Below are 8,585 nucleotides of genomic sequence, written 5' to 3'. Positions count from 1 at the left end.
ATATTCCAAATCCGCTGTTAAAATACACTCCTTGTTTCGCACTCATTTATTATGTACTACGAAAGTTGAATTTCAGTTTTATTGATGCTTTTGTCTAGTTAATATGACTCCTACGAAATAATAAACAAAAATTTGGTTCTTATATACGTGCATCTGTGAAAATATGTTGCCAGTTGATTTATGTATGCATGTAGCAGGGAACCGTTTCGTTGCAGAGATACACACACTCCTCCACCAATATCTGTGCCTGTTTTATTTTACTGTCCAGCCGATTATCACGGAAAATGAATAAACATTGAAAAATCATATGGATACACACTCTCACTCTCTCTCTCATGATAAAAAGAAAAAAGCGCATGTCTCGCTCAAAAGTACATGTCTTAAACAATGTTCTCTTTTATACCAATCCATGTTTATACCATTCTCCACATCCCGATTTTCTCTTCAATGTTTTAGAGACACACAGGTCGAAAACATTTTCAGCAACGTCTTCAGCATACTCTGCACATAATACGTGTAGTATATCCACATTTCTTCTTTCACGCATTGATTCATAATCAAACTTTAAAACCCATTGCAAGAGTATGTTCCCAACCGATATTCAGTTGGCGTTCGGTCGGTGTACGTTGTGCATGGAATAAAATTTCGTGGTGTGTTGAAAACAAAGTCCATTGTGGTTCGTTGAGCTGATCGTAATATTTTCTGGATGCGTAACATTCGTTTGGCAAAGGAAAGACAGACACCAAATGATTTTTTTTAAATAAAAACAGAATTGCGTTAGCGTGCTGTAAATCTTTTTCCGCATTCCGTGAAAAAAAAGGATTCTTTTCAAGTGAAAAATTTCGTGCTTGCGTGGACTCTGGTGTACAATAATGAGTGAGACTTAAAATTCCACTTAATCAAAAAAGAATAAGAAAAAATCATTGAACGAAGTAAGGTACGGCACGTTTAGCCACCACCACAAAATAATATTTATTACGATTAAAATTGCGCTATCATTACGATCCAATTACGATACATTTTCCGTTTTCGTCTTGTGCATTTTCAAAATTTTCAATATCAAACTGAAATGGTTAAATAATTATAATTCGCGTGTGCTGTTAATCTTAACCGATGGATTACGTTTCTAGATAGCTATCTATTGTTTGTTTATTTCTTGTGTTTTCGGTATAATTCGGGGATAAATTGTGTATTCGATAAAACTTCATACAATAATATTATTGCGGGGGCTATTTTATGATGGAGAATTAGAGTGATATGTTTTTGGGATATTTTGTATGTGCTCTCTGAGATGTGATATAAAGTATAAACATGGATAGATAGATAGATATTGATGAATAAGAGATAAATTTGCTGAAGAAAAATAATAAAAAGAAAATTCCATTGGAATAAAGAACCGCATACATATATTCATACGCACATGGATATCAGTGTTTATTTATTTTGGATTATAATGTGGCAGCATTGTTACATAATGTTGTGGATGAGATGATATATAAAATACGAGAAAAAAAAGGATTTGATTTCATGGATATGTGTGGTACATGGAACGGAATTTAACCGTCGAACATGCGAATAAGCCAATAGATATACCGATTTTTGCGGCTTATCTCAAGTATTAGTGTTTTCTGTTTGCTCGGATATAAAACGCTTACGGCTGCTTGTCAAAATAGAAGGTGACGTTTTTTTTATTTATTTATTTGCTTCGTGTTTTTCTTTCTCCGGCACTTTTACAATTTATGTTTAACTTTATGATACAGATATCGCGGCCAGTGCCGTATCTAGGTGCACTGTTGAATTCAGAGGCAAAAGGCTACCAGCCATTCTCTATTACTACTACTTCTATACTGGTGGGATATTGTCTCCAGCTCTCAGGCGTCAGTATATTTCTACTTATTGGAACATAAAGATTTCTTTGCCATCTTTGGACTATACTTTCTTCGTTTGCCGTCTCGGGACCTCAAATCTTCTTTGCCATTTTTGGATTTCAAAAAATTCTTTGCTTGCCATCATGGGACTTCAACTTCTTTGCCATCGTGCGACCAACCAATAGATCAGTGTCAAATAACTGTTCTTCTCTCAAAATAGTGTCGAATGAGTTGTCAATTTCACAAAGCTAACCTCAAACAATGACAGCTCCATATAAATTTTTGTAACATTTTGGTTAGCTTTGTGAAAATGACAGCTCATTTGACATCTCAAACGACATTGACAATGATCTATTTGAAACGTTATTTGCCTTTTGATGTGTTTACCGACTCGGACCAATGAATGTCTTACGTGCAGTGGATCTGCTGATTTGCCAAACGTTTTCTTAAATTTGGTCACCAACAACCGAATTGTTCGACTGTTGACCAAGCAATTTTGTCGATGCTATCACTTAAGGTCGATTCCGATCACGTTGGGGTTCCATATTTTAAAATCACAGTCACTATTACTATTACTACTTCTATACTGATGTGATTTTGTCCCCAGACCTCAAGCGTCAGTATATCTCTACTTATTGAAAATAAACACCTAATTTGGGGATGTTACCCGTTCAACTGCTAGTTTTATTCTAATATGATCTAATGTTACCGCGGACGACATAACGATTTTAAAGACGGATTCAAAGGCATTCATTTTCATGTTATTTTGGCATAATTAATGGCACCCTTTGATCACTTTTATTTCGTAGAGTGAAAGCACTCCTCGTTTGGGATTTAACATACAATGTGAAATTCGCCATCATTTCTAAGACGATTGCCAGAGACAAATCAGTATTTTTTGTCGTCTTTTCAGTCAAGCAAGCAGTCAATTCTAATTCTACTCGTTTCTTCTGAATCTTGTCGTTTTGTCGTCCTGTAAAATAGGAATCGTCCAATAATGATATAAGGGGTAAATCGAAGTGATCCTCTTGTAGTTTCGGCCAGAAAATAGTTCCGCGTGTGTGCTTTCTATTTTATTATTAATTTAGCTTCGATTGTGCAATTTAGTGCTCAATTTCTTGAATTTATGTGCCTAGAAATACCTGCAATACGTTTCGTGCTAATTCAGTCGGTAAAATTTGAAGAAAACATACATAAAGATGTTGCCGTTCAGGTAAACGAAAATTCGTGACATGAATGCTGTGAAGATAGTCGTATAAGTGACACATCAAATCTGAAATTATTTTGTCATTAATTTAAAAAAACGATATTTTGGCAGAAATGCTTTTATTTGAATGTGCGTAAGTGTCCGGTAAAATAAAATAGTGATAAAGTCACCACTATTGAGGAACTTTAAAATGGCATAATTAGTTAAAGTTGATTGGCATAGGCTGTTACGTCTGTTTTTACGGATTTGCATTACTTTCGAATGTGGACAGCATTTTGAAAGTAGTCTTATGAGTGGTACTCCAAATAGAGTACTGAAACTTACACTCGCGGAATTTTGAAAACCGACACATTTTCTGTTTTGTGGTTTACTGGTTTTTTGTGAATTTTGCATGTATTTTTATATGGAGAAATCGAAAATTCAAGTAAAACTCAGAAACAAAAAATGTGTCGGTTTTCAAAATTCCGCGAGTGTAAAAAACAAATTTTAACACTGCAAAAAATTTGCATTCAAAATAACGTGCTATTTGACAGCTGTCACTCGAAGCACTTTTGCTTGAAGTGCGTTGAGAAAAGTAATTTTTTGGCTACATCGGAGAACATTAGGATGATTCGGAGAGATCCTAATATGTCTGTTCCATCGTACTAATAAAACGCTGAAAACAAACAATAGCAACAAGAATTTGTTAATTATATAAAAATTTATGACATTTTGACATCTGAGATAACATTGGAACAGACCTGTTCCAACGAAATGAGATCGAACATATTTCGACTTAAGATCCAGATGTGCTTCCATCCGTAGTTAAGTGGATGGAATTGTCATAATTGTAGCGTAATCGTATGGCTTAGTTGAGTGTCGTAGTACGACACTGTCGTACGGAAATAATCTGTTTCAATATTTTGGGACGAGTTTTCTGGATACGCCACTGGCACAATCGGTCGTCTTTCATAAATATAAATAAAACATTTCTTGGGAATGGGGAATCGCTTAGACGTGAAGTGAAAGTGAAAAAACGACTCTCCTTCAGGGCGAAAATAATCACTTCATTTGATGAAGACATTTGGAAGCACTTTCGGTCAATTTAATTAATCATTTCGAAAAAAAAATATTGTCACTATAAAAACAAACAAACGGAGTGCTATATGCAACCATTTACAGCTACTAAAAATAGTCACAGTTCGTTCATTTCACTTCAATAATTTTGGCGCCTATTCAAATATACTTTCGAAAATGCCAAACCACGCATTATGTATTTTATGTGGCGTGCGCTTGTGTACTATTTTATTGTAATGTGTTAGTCTCTCGGAAAACATATTTTCTTTTGTATATTTGTGCGTAGCAAACGAATTCATCAGATGACGCAATTTTTTTTAGTAAAAAACGGAAAGAAGAGCCATGGAAATACCAACTAGTTTTTGATTTGAAATATACAAATTTGCCGGTGTACATACTTAGGCGCTCTTGCCGAAAGTTACAGGTGGAATTCTAGTATGTAGGATGTTATAAATGCTTCGATAGTGTTGACAGAGTGAGAACGTAATGTGATTTAATGAATCCGTCAGCAAGGAATAGTCTGTATAAATAGCGAAATGAAAGCATGAGTGTAGTGGTAAACTGACCAGTTAAAACTTGCTGGAGGTGCAGCTGTCAAACTTGTTGTACATAATTGTCGATTTCAATTTTGTTTTGTTTTATTTGAAAGCTAAACCTCCAGCGGAAACTGACCAAAAGTGATCTCAACTAACAAAACTGGTCTCTCTCTCTCTCTCTCGATTTAAACACTGTATGACAAGAGAGTAAAAACAGGGGGAAAACCCAGTTAATTTAACTGAGGTCGATACGTCAAAATTTCCACTATACAGTGTTCAAAGAGCGTAAAAGAGAGAAAAATTAACTGGTTCCGTTGGGTGATACGTCAAAATTTGTATGTAAAAGTCCAGTTAACTAGGAAAAAACCAGTTAATTTAACTGAGCTCGATGGGTGAACACTCTTTTTGACATTCTCTTTGAACACTATATATAGGATTCCTTTGCTTGTGTTCAAATACACTTTTATCTGTTGGGAAGTTTTAAGTTGGGAAAAGGACTAGATGAGCCGGGTGAAACAATGTCATCATTTTGCATCAGAGAGTTGCTAATATGACGACTGGGTCGTTTCGACGGATAGAGGGAATATGTCGAATGATTTTGATATTGGTTGAGAGAAAATGTATTGAATTCTCTCTCAAAAACCCACCTGTCATTCGACATATTCCCTCTATCCGTCGGAACGACCCAGTCGCCATATATAGCATCTCTCTGTTTTGCATACAAAACGTTTACTGCGTTCACTTTTAAAATATTTTTGTATTCAAAATGATGACATTATTTCACCCGGCTCATCTAGTCTTTTTCCCAACTTAACAATTTCCTATATTGCCATTTTCACCGGTATCATATACAGTGTTTAAGCAGAGAGTTTTTTTGACCAATTAACCGTGGATTTACATAGCAACGTAAAAGTGACAGATGCAATGTTTTTTAAATACTGCAACCCGAAATTTCATTCATAAAATTAAAATTATGAATGAAATTTCGAGTTGCCGTATGAGAAAATTTTTGCATCTGTCACTTTTACGTTGCTATGTAAATCCACAGTAAGTGTAAATGATCTCGGGGTATAGCTGTCAAAACAGGAGGCGAAATTTGAATTTGTTTTGTATTTTGCAAGAAATCGTTCCATCGAAGATTTGCGTTTGATGGGAAAGAGTCGAACGAAAATACTATCAGTAATTGATGGACGCCAGGCGCAGAATTGTGCAATTTTACTGAGTAAATTGAAAATGAGCGACGAAGAAATATCCAAATACTGTATCTGGTCAACAAAGCGCATTAACGAAATTAATCAATTATTTCTCGTTTCCAGAGCCAGTGGATACAGTTGTAAAACCATTCAATAATAATCATTAATATTATGAAAAGACGAACGAGAGTCTCAATAAATGAATTTACAGCGAAAATGAATGAATAACAATTTATAGACAGTGACTAAGCTCATGAGAATAGGAATATGATTCAAAAATTCAATTAATTTGCAGCCGAAAATTCGTTTCCTTTTTGTGTTTATCTCTTTAATTTGTATATTTCGGAAGGTACCACTGTCCGTACATTTAAATGCTCCAATGTAATATTGTTTCAATTGAAGGACACAAGGCCGTTCAAAATGTCAATCGTCATCCACAGAGAAGCCAACACAACCTCATTTTGAAGTTTTAACGAACAATGTTGAAGTTGCGATTATGTTTGCTGTGGATGACAGTCGGTTGTCTCCGGCCTGTCAAAATTCGTTTTTACCGTACGATGGAAGGAACCTATGGGGGGACGGATTTTCAAATCTGTAATTTATTTTGGCATAAAAGTCTTCTAACAAGAAAAATTGCATCGCATTGACAGTATCGTCCATATCTGGCCGTTCGCTGTTAAATGTAGCTGTAACGCACAGAGTACCAATTAAGCTGTTGGCATTTGAGCTACACTGTAGAGGGTGTCACTTTTCTATGAAAACGCACAGATCACAATTGATCATCTAATTTCTCTCTCTCTCTCTCTCTCTCTCTCTCTCTCATTTTTCCATATATTTTTGAAGTATCGTGATCTTTTCAGACCTAAAATTGAATCCAGCTTCGCCTCAGAATATACATCTACTACATTATCTCTTACTTAGTTAAATAAATACAATCCAATGAATGAGATTTTTGTAAAAAGCTTGCGCATCATTTACAATTTCTGCAAACTGTCGGGACGAGTAAGAAAACAACTCTTTGCAACAAAAGCACAATCGAAAATTAAACACATCGAATGATGATTACAGTCCAAAGCATATTTTATCACAACCACATTAAAATGGGTGTTTTGTTCATAATACATAATTGAATGTGGGAATGCTGCTGAAAATACATTTTAATTATTTATCAAAAGCATAGTTTTGGTTCGGGCCTGTACGAATCGGAAGTCATAACAGATAGATTCATTGAAACTGTATGAACAAGCTGTATACTAGCCTTTAAGATAGATACACAGTTCGTGAAGAATATATGAACATGTATGAGCCATCTGTCAAATATTTTTCAAGGATGATGTAAACCTGATGTAAATACCCATTTGTCAGGTATTTTTCATATGGTATGGTCTCACAAACTGTGTACTAGACTTTATTTGAATATGAGTCTTATAATGCATTTGACTGTATTAATACATCTTAAATCTTAAATTTAACTCCATGTCATTTTCTCCCCCATGCCAATTAACTGGCTTCCGAGTATTGTTCAATATTCTCAGTTTAAATGTTGTGATTTCAATTTTCATTTTACATAAAATGTTGCATTTTATCACAATTATAATGAAAAAGGGTGGAATGCCATATGATATTATGAATTAAATTACGAAATACTTGTATTTGGAATCGCATAAATGATCGCCCAAAACCACTTACAGTGGAGATGTGACGCAAGTCCTGTTATCCACTTACAAAAGAACTGATATCGGTGTAGGTGTTGTTGATTAAATTTTCGCGTGCTTTCCTCATCAGCTGCCATTTGTGACGCATATCTTTTTACGTGTCGAATCTGTAAGCGTCACCTACACCGATAACAGTTCTTTTGTAAGTGCATAACAGGACTTGCGTGACTGTAAATGATTTTGGGCGATATCAGCTCTTTTGTAAGTTGTAATTTTTTAGAATTTGGTCGCAGATAATAGACAATCATACTGTGCAGTTTGAACGAAAATATTCTTCTTACAAAACTATATAACTTTCTCTTTGATCTGAACCTTCCAGCTTTCGTTTGACGGAACTCGAAAATTTGACAAAAATAAAAAATGTGACGAAAATCGAAATTGTTCACGAAAATAAAAAATTTGACGAAATTCGAAAATTTGACGAATTTCGAAAATATGACGAATTTCGAAAATTTGACGAAATTCGGAAATTTGACGAAATTCAAAAATTTGACGTACTTAAAACGCTAATAGCTCCCAAATAAGCGACTTTTTAGTGAAACCATGAAACACGCATCGACTAGTATCTAAAACTCTATAAATTTGTCTTTTCAACGAAGTTTCTATCTGCCGTATTTTTCGAGTTATGGCTGACATAGCTCGCACTTAAAACGCTCATAGCTCCGAAATAGGCGACTTTTTAGGAAAACCATGAAACACGTGTCGACTATAATCTAAAACTCTATAACTTTGTCTTTTATACGAGCTTTATATCTGCCATATTTTCTGAGTTATGGGTCCTATAGCTCAATAGCTTAAAACGCTCATAGAATTACGTCCTTGACATACCCTGAAAATTTCAGCCAAATCCACCGGTAAATTCAAAAGTTTCGTTGTAACAAAGTGACAAAGGTTGGTAAAATTCATCTATTTCAAAATGCATGAAAATCCCGAAAATCCATTTCTTCATACAAATTTCTACAAAATTCCAAGTTTTGAAATGTAATATCTCGGCCAAATTTTAGCCTTAG

At 34.8% G+C, this 8,585-nt stretch overlaps 1 protein-coding gene across 3 annotated transcripts in view; it reads left to right on the top strand.

Annotated features, from left to right (window-relative positions):
• Window positions 1-593: 593 nt before the first annotated feature.
• LOC119083016 (protein eva-1 homolog C-like) overlaps window positions 594-8,585 on the top strand; it is a 316,459-nt gene continuing 308,467 nt past the window's right edge. For all 3 annotated transcript variants that reach the window (XM_037192653.1, XM_037192654.1, XM_037192655.1), the window contains exon 1: window positions 594-1,676. The gene's annotated coding sequence lies outside the window, so the exon portion shown is untranslated. The remainder of the gene's footprint in view (window positions 1,677-8,585) is intronic.

This window comes from Bradysia coprophila, unplaced genomic scaffold, assembly GCF_014529535.1.
Source record: "Bradysia coprophila strain Holo2 unplaced genomic scaffold, BU_Bcop_v1 contig_538, whole genome shotgun sequence".
In the NCBI taxonomy this organism is placed as follows: domain Eukaryota; kingdom Metazoa; phylum Arthropoda; class Insecta; order Diptera; family Sciaridae; genus Bradysia; species Bradysia coprophila.
Note: the sequence above shows the minus strand (reverse complement) of the source record. Positions and strands in the feature narration are given on the sequence as shown.